Raw genomic sequence first — 13897 nt, 5'->3', positions numbered from 1 at the left:
CCAGACAGGAAATGAAAGACAACAAATGTCACATTTTTCTGGGAGGAAAACAATTAGTTGTGTTCAGTGGAGTAATTAATCTGGTGTTAGCATTTTGAGGAAACAGTGTAACTGTCGACGTGAGGGGAACACTGTGCCTCTGTTGCTGGATCATCTCCACACGTGTTCCTTTTCTGCTGGTCATCCTTGTGTGTACAAACCCTGCCAAGATCTTTCTAGAACACTGTCATTTCAATGACTATTTTTATATTCCTATAAGCTCTCCTTCCTAATATGGCATGCTTATACTGTGAGAGTCGGTAGATTTAATGAGAACTGTCTATATTTCCATTCAGAACAGTCACCTCCTCCACCCCCAACTCTCCACCCTCACCCACCCCTTAATATATCTGCCCAGATATTCCATTTCCATAAACAATGAGTCTAGATTTTCCAACCCTCCAACCCCACCCCAACCCATACATATCTGTATGTATACTGCATCCCCACAGTACAATGGATCTAGCATTTTCCATCCCTCCACCCATACAACCCCCCATGTATATCTGCACACATATTCCATCCCCACAACTCCCTCCCGACAACACAATGGGTCCAGAATTTTCTGACCCTCCCCTCCTGCCCCACCCACACGTATCTGCAAGTGTACTTCATTCCCACAACACAGTGAGTCTACCATTTTCCAACCCTCCATCCGTACAACTCTCCCGTGTATATCTGTACACATACTCCATCCCCACAACACAACGCCATCCCCATAGCACAGTGGGTCCAGCATTTCTGACCCTCCATCCTGACCCCACCTCACCTGTACAGCCAGGAACAGTTTTTTCCCACTGAAAAATGTGTCCAGCGCTCTGTCCTATATAATCTCATTCTAAGCTTCTTACGATTTCAATATTTTGATTTTAGTTAAAATTTAACTTGGATGATGATAATTCAGAATCTTTAATAATTTGGCTAGACTCAGTAGAAGTCTATACATACAGTGGCTGGGGAAAGCAGCTTTGCACCCTCCCAAATAGTAATATAAACCAAATCACAGAGGGGAATGTTAACATAATTGAGAAACAAACCATTGTCAAATATGTTCACAGTCATTATACACAAATAGTTTTAAGTACAGATGATCTCTTTTGTCCATTAAAGCAGAGCAGGCCAAGACTTTTACTTGGCAATCTATTTTTTTAAAGCTGTTAGTTTATTTTAATACTCCAAACTACTTGAAAGCAATATAACTTCAATTCTTTTTTTTTTTTGTTTATGTAATTGCATTCACACTGTTCCAGACTTTTTTATGAATTAGTTTGAATAATTGAAATGTTGCTTAATCCTTATTCTTACTGTGGTGCTGTGTTTTCTGCAGGGTTTCTGGGAAAGCCAGCTAGAGCTCAGAAGGCGATACGGACCTCTGTGTGGGTAAGGGGAAGTGCCACACTCTTCTGCTGTATATTTTGATTTCTGCAAGTGGAATTGCTCTGAAAGTAATTACATGAACAGGAATGCTGCGTGTGTTTATATCTTTCGGGGGCCCACAAAGAGGGTGTCCTGCAGTACAGACAGGGCTCCTGGAGAATTCCCCAAGGTTGCCCAAGGGGGCACTGCTAGCCTGGAAGGGCACCCATCCTCAGCTGCAGGACCTTTCTCAACTGGACCAGGTCCCAGGGGTGTTCTGCAATGGGGCAGGGTGGCCCTTCATGCCTTCAGAGCATACACAGAACATACCGGTTGCCATGGAGTTGATTTTGACTCATGGCGACCCCATGCGTATCAGAATAGAACTGGGCTCTATAGGGGTTTCAATGGCTGATTTTTCAGAAGTAGAACTCCAGGCCTTTCTTCTGAGGTGGACTTGAACCACCAACCTTCTGGTTAGCAGCCTAACGTAACTGTTTGCACCATCCAGGAACTTCAAACAGAACATGTTGCTGTTGCGTGCCAGCAAGTCAATTCTGACTCACAGAGACCCTGTAGGACAGAGTAGAACTGCCCCATAGAGTTTCCTAGGCCGGAATCTTTATGGGAGCAGATTGCCAGGCCTGTCTTCCAAGGCCCCTCTGGGTGGGTTTGAACCACCAACCTTTCGGTTAGTAGTTGAGTGCTCAATCGTTTGCGCCAGCCAGGGACTCCTTTAAAAACAAAAGGGATGTTTTTAATAATTGCCCCAGACGACAGTGTAAACAAAGACTGTGTTGGACACACTGAGGCTTGTGGTCACCCTTGTTCTCGGCACAGAAAGCAATACAGCCTTCCCTTTGTTTGTCCTAATTTTTCTTTTTTTAAAAAACGTATTGTGTTAAAATATATATATAACATAAAACTTGCCATTTTAAGCATTTTTAAGTGTAAGTTCATTGACATTAATTGCATCCACAATGTTGGGCAACCTTCACCACTGTCTATTTCCAAAATTTTTCATCACCCCAAACAGAAACTCCACACTCATTAAACAATAATTCTCTATTCTTCCTTCCCTCAGCCCTCGGTAACCGCTAATCTACTTTCTGTCTCTATGGATTTGTCTATTCTAAATATTTCACAGAAGTGGAATCACAGAATTTTTTTTTAATATCAGGCTTTTTTCACTCCGCATGGTGTTTTCAAGGTTCATCCATGTGGTAGCATGTGATCAGGGCTTCATCTCTCTTTCTGGCTGAGTAATATTCCATTGTATATAGAAAGGACATTTTGTTTATCCATTCATCTGTTGATGGACAGTGGGGTTGTTTCTACCTTTTGGCTATTGTGAATAGTACTGTAATGAACATTGGTGTACAGGTATCTGTTTGAGTCCCTGCTTTCAAGTCTTTTGGGTATATACCTAGGAGCGGAATTGCTGGGTCATATGGTAACTCTGGAGCCTTGGTGGTGCCAGTGGCTAAGTGTTCAGCTGCTAACCAAAAGGTCGGCAGTTTAAATCCACCAGTTGCTCCTTGGAAACCCTGTGGGGCCGTTCTACTCTGTCCTATAGGGTCGCTATGAGTTGGAATCAACTCGACGGCAACAGGTTGGGTTGGTTGTATGGTAACCATTTAACTTTTTGAGGAACCGCCAAACTGTTTTCCACAGCAGCTGCACCATTTTACATTCCACCAGCAAAGCACGAGAGTTCCAGTTTCTCCGCATCCTCATCAACACTTGTCATTTTCCATTTTATTTTATAACAGCCATCCTAGTGGGTATGAAGTGGTGTCTCATTGTGGGGTTGATTTGTATTCCCTTTGGAAACCCTATGGAGCAGTACTACTTTGTCCTGTAGGGTCGCTGTGAGTCAGAATCGACTCAACAGCAACGGGTTTGGTTTTGGTTTAATTACTAATGATGTTGAGCGTCTTTTCATGTGCTTATTGGATTATCTTCCTGAATTTGCCTTTTTTAAAAAAAAATTTATTGTGCTTTAGGTTAAAGTTTATAAAGCAAATTTGTTTCCTCTTCAATGGTTTGTACATAAAGTGTTCCATGACATTGGCTGCATTCTCCACAATGTGTCAGCACTCTCCCCGTTTCTGCCCTGGCTTCCCCATTGCCTTTCACCTGGATTTTCTACCTCTTCCTTCCTTCTCATTTTTGCTTTTGGGCAAATATTGTCCTTTTGATCTCATGTTATTGATTGTTCTAAGGAATACGTTCCTCTCAGGTATTACTGTTTATTTTATGGGCCTCTCTATTGTTTGGCTGGCAGGTGGTCTCCAGGAATGGCTTCAGTTCCAGGTCAGAAGGGTGCCTTAGGGCCATAGTCTCAGGGGTCCCTCCAGTCTCTGTCAGACCAGTAAGTCTGGTCTTTTATGTGGATTTGACTTTTTTGTTCTACAGTTTTCTCCTGCTCTGTCCAGGTGAATTTGTCTTTTTCATGCTTCAGAGTGTGCTCCTCATTTTCCAGTATTCCAGAATCTGGTGAACAAGCCCGTGTTCATACCATTTACTCCATTCAGGATTTAACAGACTGAAACCACATGGATTCTCAACACAGGTCTTCCTGTGCTACAGTCCTAATTGTTTTGTCTGTTCTCACACAGCGTCTCCTCAGCCGCTGGGTGAGTGTTAGTGACTCTCTTGCAGACCTCCAGGTCTGTGAAGACTCTGTTAGGTCAGGGAAGGTTCTGTTGTGTTCCTAATACACATCCTAATGGGGCCTGTGGTCTGTGAGTCCTTCTGTCCCCAGGACACATGACACCTTTCTTCCCATGCTCATTTTCAAAAGACAATGACTTATGTTCTCTGTGGAAATGCCCTACCCAGGAGAATCACAGTTTGGCCAAGTTCTTCTACCTACTCTTTGGTTTGCTATTGGCCCTGAAAGAGAAATAAATTAAGATGTTATACTAGACACTTTCTGCATCAGTGTGCCATCAATGTATAATAAACTACTCTAAAACTCAGTGACTCAAACAACAATTTATTTTTTATCATGTGTCGAAGGGTTGGTTGGAGTTGACTGGTCTATGCTAGACTTGGCTAGGAGATTCAGCGGGATGTCTGCTAGGTCCTGGTGTGTCTGCAGGTCAGCTGGGGAGGTGACTCTTCTGGGCCAGGCTCAGCTAGGGCAGCTCTCATCCTCCTGGGTACAGCAGGCTACCAGGGCACGTTCTTCTCATGGTGCAGGCAAAAGTTCAAGAGAGCAAACCCAACAGCACAAGGACATTTTAAGTCTCTGTTGCAGCATATCTGCTCACATCCTATTGGCCAAACCAAGTTACAGGGCCAAACCCAACGTCAAGGGCAGCAAGCATTCTCTGCCCACCCACCGTGAAGCCAAAGCAAGCCAGTTGGCCAAGCGTGATGTTGACAGAGCAGTGAGGTTACCCTCTACTGTAAGTGCAGGAGGCAGGGCATGCCTTTGGATGATAAGCAACTCTACTTCACTCTCCAGGATCTCTTTTAGCTTGGTCTTTACTTTTTATTCATTTTTTTAGTGCATAGCTTCTTGCTTTAAACACGATTGTTGTTGTTGTTAGGTACTGGCGAGTTGGTTCCAACATAGGTAACCCATGTAAAACAGAATGAAACACTGCCCAGTCCTGTGCTGTCCTCACAATGGTTGCTGTGTTTGAGCCCGTTGTTGCAGCCACTGTGTCAGTCCACCTCATCGAGGGTCTTCCTCTTTTTCACTGACCCTCTACCTTACCAAGCATGATGTCCTTCTCCAGGGACTGGTCTCTTCTGATAACATGTCCAAAGTAAGTGAGACAAAGTCTTACTAACCTTGCTTCTAAGGAACATTCTGGCTGTACTTCTTCCAAGACAATTTGTTCGTTCTTCTGGCAGTCCATGGTATATTCAATATTCTTCACCAACACCATAATTCAAAGGCATCAATTCTTCTTCGGTCTTCCTTATTCATTCCATGACAGATACTCAATAAAGGCTCAAGGATTGAACTGTTTACCTTTCTTTTACCCTTGTGCTATTCTATTGCTTTTTGAAAATTCTTATCCCCCTCTCTCTTTTCCAGTAGTCTCATTCTGAGGTTGGCTTGATGCTGACGTTGGAGACTGTCCCATATGTTTCTGAGATGCAGCACTGACTCAGGGACTGTGGCTCCCCCAGAATTAGAAAAAGTCCCTCTGAGTTTGAATTCTAGGAATTGCATCCTTTGAGTACTTTATGTACACATTTTTCAGAGTAGAGCCCTTGAGTATTTTAAAATAATTTTTAGATGTCAGATGAAGAGTCTAAAGGGCACTTTATTAACTGCTGTGTGTGTGTGAGTGTGTGTGGTGCATGTGTGTGTGCGAGAGTGCATGTAGTGTGTGTATTGTGGTGTGTGTATGTGTGTGCATGTCAGTGTGTATATGTGTGTGGTGTGTGTATGTGTGTATGGTGTGGTTTGTGTGTATGTGTTTGAGTGTGTATGTGTGTGAACGTGTGTGGTGTGCATGATTACATGTATGTGTGTATGTGTGCATGTGTGTATATGTGTGTGTGGTGTATGTATGTGTGTGGTGAGTGTGTGTGTGAGTGTGTATGTGTGTGGTGTGTGTGTGTATGTGAGTGTGTGTATGTGTGTGTGGGGGGAAGTAATGGAGAGGAGAGGAGAGAACTGGTTTCCTTGACAACAGGATGTCCAATCACCTTCCCCCCCAACTTGAATTAAGTTAACATAATTCATCCTTTTCATTTCGTGGAAACCTAAGTCATAGAGAATAATTTCAATGAGGTTGTAGAGATCTAAACTGCAGTGTCAACCTTACTGTTTGTTTCCATCTCTGGTGAAAAGGAAGAAAGAAAGAAAGGTGATGATGTAATTTCTTCATACACAGCTGTCAACTTCTCCCCTTTAGAAAAAATAATGCTGAACTATAAAATACTGACTTCTTTTTAAATGTGTTCACTTCTGGATTTTGAGGCAATATGGTAAAACAGAATGACTTCTGAATGTCATGAGGTAGTCCTGTGTGGCTCTTTCATCTCAACCACCTCGGTATACTCATCTTTAAAACAGAGTGGTTGAGCTTGTTTATATCTAAGGTCTTTTCTAGCTCTAAATATTATTTTGTGGCTGCTTAAACTCTAGGTTAAACTTTAGCAAAATAAACAGTTTCATTGATAGTGAATGTCAATGAAAACAATATGGTTTAAATTACATTAGTTTTTAGACTATGTTTATAATTATGAGATATTGTCAACCCCAGCTTTGTCCCTAAATTTGTCTCCTGGGGCTGCCGTAACAAAGTACCACAAGCTGGGCAGCTTAAAACAACAGAAATTTATTGTCTCACAGTTCAGGAGGCCAGAAGTCCAAAATCAGGATGTGGGCAGGGCTGTGCCCCTTCTGATGGTTCTAGAGGATGATCCTTCCTTGCATTCTCCTAGCTCATGGTGGTTCCTGGCAATCCTTGGCTTATAGCAGTGTTACTTCAGTCTCTGCCTTCGTCTTCACTGGCCATCTTCCCTCTGTGACTCGGTCTCTGTGTCTCTTCTGTTTTATAGGATACCACTCATACTCGATGAGGACACACCTACCCTGGTATGACCTCACAGTAACTTAACTGATAACGTCTTCAAATACCCTGTTTTCCAACAAGGTCACATTCACAGGTATCGGAGGTTAGGGCTTCAACATCTCTTTTGGGGACGCATTTCAATCCATAACAGTCCCCTTAAAAGTGAAATAATAGATTACTTCACCACTGAGAGGTGAAACCCCATAACTGTCGTTGCCATATAGAGATGCATTGTGCTCTTAGGTAGTAGGACAGCAGGGTATGTTGGGAGAACTGTGGGCAGAGAGGATCTCCTCTCTGTGTGAAACCTGAAAGACAAATATGGGGATCAATTACACTTATTACCTGGTTGTCATCATAGTGACTCAGTCAGAGTTTAGGGCCCAGAACTGGAAATCAGCTCCTTACTCCTTTCCCCTCCTACTCACTGCTATGGGGAAGATATTGCTGGAGAAACTTTCTGCCAAGAGGGGTTGGCAACATCAACGTTTATGATCACCACCACCTCCACCACCATCACCTCCACCACCACCACCTCCACCATCACCATCACCACCACCATCACCTCCACCACGACCACCTCCACCTACATTATCACCACCATCATCACCATAACCACCACCATCATTGAGAACAAAATATCTTTACCAAATGTCTAATCATGTAGCCTTCTTTGCTAGGCTCTGTAGAAATAAAATTACACAGTCATCTCTGCCTTCTTTGAACTTGAATGTGAAGCAGGAAGCGGACATGTATACTGCTACAGCCTTTATTCACAGTTCTTGATCAGAATGCCTTTCAATTACACAGCAGTACCCTTGGCAACATAATATGAAGGCTAGGCTTTATTGCCTGAGATAACCTCCAGTCAATTTGTGATTACTTGTTATCTCCTTTAGTCTGAGAATGAGCCCCACATTGGATTTTACTCCTTCCCAACCCGTAAAAGAACAGTATCAACACAAGCACCACACATTTGTGATCGGATATAAATAGGATAGAGATTATGCCCACCTCCAATTTGTAACTGATTTTGTAATCCAGTGGGTGACAAGCTTTTATTATACTATTACTATTAATTACTGATAAATACTTACACAGCACCCAAAGTTCAGCTCATCAGTAACTCCTAAAGGCCCCCTTCCAAACTGCCTTTTTCCTTATTGTCTTTTTGTTTGTTTCTAACTATTACCTTTATTCATATGACAGACCTTTGACATCCATGAGAGATGTTTCTCATCTGTCTTTTAAACGCTTGGTCTGCAGGTCTCCTTCTAATTAGCCTCATCCCATTTCCTCTTGCCCTACATCACTTTAATCTTGATTTCTGGTACAAACTCGGCTCCCTCTGGTTGCACTTGACTTTCGTGATTCCTTGCGCACATCATTGATGCCCGCCATCTTGGTTGGCGGCACCTGCATCACTGTATCCCTTCATTAATCCAGCTTCGTTGCATAATCTCACATACACCCATTAGGAAATTAAGTAGATAAGACATGCACATCGTACATCATTCCAAAAGTGCAAATGGGTATACAGAAAAACGTAACACTTACTCCCACCCTGGCCCCCCAGCCATTCCTCCGAGGAGGCAACTTCTGTCAGCAATTTCATCATACTCAAATGGATAATGTGTGATACACACGGCTCTTTGGGTTGCTTTTTTTCATTAATGGTATTCGGAAAATGGTCCAATTCCAATACATTGATTCCTTTCAAATGATATTCTATTTTTTAAGAATTCCATTGTCGGATTTTTTTCGTAATTTTTAAACGAGTTCTCAACTGATGCACACTTAAAATTTTGCCCATCTTTTGCGTTTACAAAGAATGCTGCAGGGAACATCATTAGACAGACATCATCGATCTCTTGTGGGATAAATTCCTAGAAATGGAATTACTAAGTCAAAGAGTATCTACATTTTTGATTTTGATTAGTATTATTAAACTGCTCTCTGTAGGGATTTCATCAATTTACACACCCATAAACAAACGTATGAGAACACTTAGTTCACCTACACACTCGCCGTTAAAATGCACTGTCAACATTTTTAATCTTTACCATTTGATGGTATATACTATAGTTTTAATTTGCATTTCTCTAATTCTGAGAAAGTTTGAGCATCTTTCCAAATATGAATCCATATGTGTTTTGTTTTCTGTAGATTCCTTTGCCCACTCTTCTGTTGGGTTACTGATCTTTTCCTAATTTGTGTGTAGAAGCTCTTTACCTGTTAAAGAAAGTAGCCCTTCATATTTAACATATGTTGCAGCCATTTTCTCCTTTTTATCATTCATCTTTTGACTTTGTTTATTGCGTATTTTTTCCAATGAAAAAACATTTAATTTCGTTTTGTTAAATTTCATCGATTTTAATGGTGTCTCCATATGATATCTTTCTCAGAAAGGCTTTCTCCAGCAAGGATATTAAAAAGAAATCCTCCATTTTCTTCTGCTGTTTAATTTCATTTTTTAATGTTTAAATGTTTGATACATCAGGAATTTATCTGAGGGTTAGTATGGCGGTAGGGAGCCACCCTTATTTTTTCTAGATGGTGGTGTCCCAACTGGAAGTTTGCCCTTCCTATGACATTTTGTCATGTACTAAACTTCTACATGTGTTTATGGCTTCTGTGTTCCATTAAGCTGTCTACTCACACTCTAGCGTCACACTGAACACCCTTGCTTGGATATCACGTGGGTAGCACCTTCTTGCACCTAGAGCAGAAGAGTGTTCTAAGAATATCTTTGCAAGTATCAGGACCTGAAACAATCCATCTCCCAGGGGACCTTGAGTCCGAAAAAACAATTTATCAGACAAATAAGTCTTCAGTATCAAGGGCCTGGCCCTTAGCCTCAAGGTCCCTGCTCACAGGAGGTGGAGGTGTCTAATATGCCTTTAGCTTGAGATTCTTAGCACTGTTTCTTACATGTTATGGATTGAATGGTGTACCCTAAAAATGTGTGTCAACTTGGCTAGGCCATGATTTCAGTATTGTGTGGTTGTCCACCATTTTGTGATCTGACGTGATTTTCCTATGTGTTGAAAATCCTAATCTCTGCCTGTGGTTAATGAGGCAAGATTAGGTTATTTTAAAGAGGGTTAGGGTGGGCTGCAATGCCCTTACTCAGGTCACAGCCCCTATCCAATGTAAGGGGAGTTTCCCTGGGGTGTGGCTTGCATCACCTTTTATCTTACAAGAGATAAAATGAGAGAGAAGCAAACAAAGAGAGGGGATCATGCCACCAAGACAGAAGCGCTGGGAGTGGAGCTCATCCTTTGGACCCAGCGTCCCTGCGCTGAGAAGCTCCTAGACCAGGGGAAGATTGATGACAAGGACCTTCCCCCAGAGCCGACAGAGAGAGAAAACTTTCCCCTGAAGCTGGTGTCCCGAATTTGGACTTGTAGCCTCCTAAACTGAGAGAATAAACTTCTGTTTGTTAAAGCCATCCACTGTGCTATTTCTTTTATAGGAGCACTAGATAACTAAGACATTGCATAATCAGCTAGCACGCATGAACTAATAGCACCCATTACTAGGCAGTGAAAAAGTTGAGAACTTTGGTATACCTATATGGAAAAGCATGTAGCATCTGCAATGAAAACAATGAAGTCTTTTTAACATGTTTTTAAGCTCAGAGTTTGTTACACCATGCATTAGAGTCTGTGCTATGGAAATGATTAAGGCGTAAAAACTTTTCTTGTAAGTGCTCTTAACCATCATGTTTATATACCATTTAGATGAGGTTGAAGAATGGTGTTGTTGTTGTTAGTTGCTATTGAGTCAGCTCTGACTCATGGCAACCTTATGTGTAACAGAACAAAAGGTTGTCCGATTCTCAGCCATCTTCACAATCGTTGGTATGTTTGAGCCCATTATTATGGCAAATGTGTCAATCCATCTCATGGAGAGTTCCCCTTGTTTTTGTTGACCCTCCGCTTTAACCACATGATGTCCTTTTCTAGCGATTGTTGTACTTCTCATGATGTGTCCAAAGGAACTGAGTCGAAGCTTCACCATCCTTGTTTCTATGGAACATTCTGGTTGTATTTCTTCTGAGACTGATTTGTTCATTCTTGAGCTTCCAGACTAAGATAGACTAGGAAGAAAGGCCTGGCAAGCTACTTCTGAAAACTAGCCAATGAAAATTCTATGGATCATAACAGAATAATGGCATAGAGATGGTTTATTGCAATGCATTCAGATGGCTAGGTAATCAACCTGTGGGAGATTTACTGACCTACTTTCTAGATCAAGAACTTTGGGAATCAAAGGGCTCTGAAGGACTCGACCTGCTGGATCCCTAATGGTACACATGATCATTCTCTGTGACAGGAGACATCTGAATACATTGGACTTGAAGATGTGGCAGAGGGTCTGGTAGGGTGGAAACCACTGTAGGTTTGTTCAAGGAAATACAGGTATTCAGACTCAAACTGGGCATCTGGAGATGGTACTTGTCTTTAAACTGGACTGCACTGCATAGAATCGGAGATGCTGAAGAATGGTAGAACTCTCTGGAGTAATTAAGTCCTGTTGTAGATGAGACTCACAGCTATTGATGCACGGGAGTCAAGCGTTAAGCTTCGGCTGCTGGTATGGAGGCAAGTCTCAGATTGAGGCTCACTTATCAAGTGTTTGGAATTGCTAACTGAAAGTTTGGAAGTTCAAATCCACCCAGAGGCACCTCGGAAGAAAGGCCTGGTGATCTACTTCCGAAAAAATTAGCCACTGAAAACACTACAGAGCACAATTCTTCTCTGACACACATGGGGTCACCATGATTTGGAATCTACTCAAAGACAACTGGTTTTTATCAAGTATTTGACCTAGAAATACAGCTCATTTTTAAGAGGAATTGTTGGAACTGAAAACCATTGAGAGGACCCAATGTCCATGATGCTATGGAATTAAGCAGAGAAATCCCAAGTTATCCTGAGATTTCTGGCCTTGAGGCCAAATTCTGGTCAATGTTTGGGTCCCTGAGCTTGGTGGAAGTTGATTCTTTCATGAAAGTGTTGAAAGCAAAGCAGAAATCACCAGGTCCCAGTGATGATATCTGGACAAAGTTAACATGAGACCTGATGGTCTTATGCCACACTGACTGAGAACCCCATGAGTTCAATATGAGCGTTCTCCATGGTCAGAAGAGATCGTTCACCGGCACTCAGCCTGCAAGAACACATTTTTTAATGAGTGGAGTTTATGAAACTGTCATTGTATTTGAGGGGCCCATTATTTCATAAAAGTGCATACCCTGATATGTTGTTGTTGTTGTTATTAGGTGCCGTTGAGTTGGTTCTGAACGAAACACTGCCCAGTCCTGCGCCATCCTCACAATCATTGTTATGCTTGAGCCCATTGTTGCAGCCACTGTGTCAATTCATCTTGTGGAGGGTCTTCCTCTTTTTCACTGGCCCTCTACTTTACCAAGCATGATGTCCTTCTCCAGGGACTAGTCCCTCCTGATAACATGTCCAAAGTATGTGAGATGTAGTTTTGCCAACTTTGCTTCTAAGGAGCATTCTAGTTGTACTTCTTTCAAGACAGATTTGTTCGTTCTTTTGGCAGTCCATCGTATAGTCAATATTCTTCGCCAACACTACAATTCAAGGCGTCATAGTGGGCTAATTTTGTAGAAGGTCTTTGAAAATAGGAAGGAAGGTGTCAGCAGGAACATACGTGACAATCATCATCAGTCCAAGTCTGTAGCCCAATGGGCAGAGGAATAAAGGAACAGCTATACTCAGATAAATAAGCAACTTAGAAAAGCATAGAGGAATTATTTTAGAGTTCCACTTTTCTTTAATGAACCTTTAATAGGATTGTCACCTTATCTGCCACTAGCTTGATACTGTATCTTGTTCTACCAGATGGTGAATTGCTGCAAAGTTTCCATTCTTCCTTGCAGCTCAATGGCCCCCTTCCTCCCTAGACCTGATTGAAAGCTCTTCTGAAGCTCACTCACTTCCACCTGGGTCTTCTGCCCTTCTCTCATCCCAGTCGTTCCACAACAATTTATCCCCCCATCCTCTTTCTATAACAACATACAGCAGATGGTTGCTGCATATCTTAATAACCAGGGCTGCCCACGTTGTTTTGTGACCCAGACTCACAAACATCAAGAGCCTATATCCATCCCTTTGGGTAGCAACAACATCAGCAGAACATGCTGGTTTGCAATAGAAAAGTGTGGCTCAGATCCAAGCCCCGACTCTGTTTCTGTCTACCCCTTGAGAGTTTCATGGATTTATGCAAATCATTTCCCTTCTCTGAGCCTCCATTTTTTCAGGTTTAAAATAAGGGATTTGGGCTACATCAGTGACTTTAACACTTTGTTTAAGAATGAGTCTCAGTAAATAATGTATTTTCCATTGTGACCCAGTACACACACACAAAACACTATTTACCTTATTTACTACATAAGATCCACTTTGATCTAGTCTGGTTTAGTCTATCCTATCCTAAAAACAAAACAAACACAAGCTGGTCAGGACCTACTAAATTGATTTCATAACCACTAGTGAGTCAAGATCAGCAATTTGAAAAGCAAAGGATCCAATGATGTCTAAAGTCCTTTCTAGTTCTAAAATAAACAAACCGATGACTCAGCCCCAATCACTTGACATGAGAAGATGAATTCAAGCCCCCGTTTTTCCCGTGTGGTTTAGGATGGGTTCTGAGAAAATGACGCCCAAGCCCATAAAAGCCCATCGTTGGCAGCTGAAGTAGGACCCCACCTGAAAGCCCCGCTCCCCTGAAATGGCGCCCGTGCCCTGCCTGCAGGCTCTGCGCCCACATCTCCTGCTCCATAGCACCTTTAAAACCACTTTCCAGAAGAGTCCAAGTACTAGAATCTTTCAAGTTAAAAAGCTTACAAAAATGCATCAATGGACAATTTAAGAAATTTCTCTGCAAGATTTTTGCATTGGATGGAAACGTCCAGAAAA

General features: G+C 42.1%; 1 protein-coding gene across 1 annotated transcript in view; it reads left to right on the top strand.

The window, feature by feature from the left end:
- Window positions 1-1335: 1335 nt before the first annotated feature.
- TBXAS1 (thromboxane A synthase 1) overlaps window positions 1336-13897 on the top strand; it is a 73953-nt gene continuing 61391 nt past the window's right edge. Inside the window, exon 1 of the mRNA XM_023736879.1 lies at window positions 1336-1419. The gene's annotated coding sequence lies outside the window, so the exon portion shown is untranslated. The remainder of the gene's footprint in view (window positions 1420-13897) is intronic.

Source organism: Trichechus manatus, unplaced genomic scaffold, assembly GCF_000243295.1.
Source record: "Trichechus manatus latirostris isolate Lorelei unplaced genomic scaffold, TriManLat1.0 scaffold00093, whole genome shotgun sequence".
NCBI lineage: Eukaryota > Metazoa > Chordata > Mammalia > Sirenia > Trichechidae > Trichechus > Trichechus manatus.
This window is presented reverse-complemented; position numbering and strand designations above follow the sequence as displayed.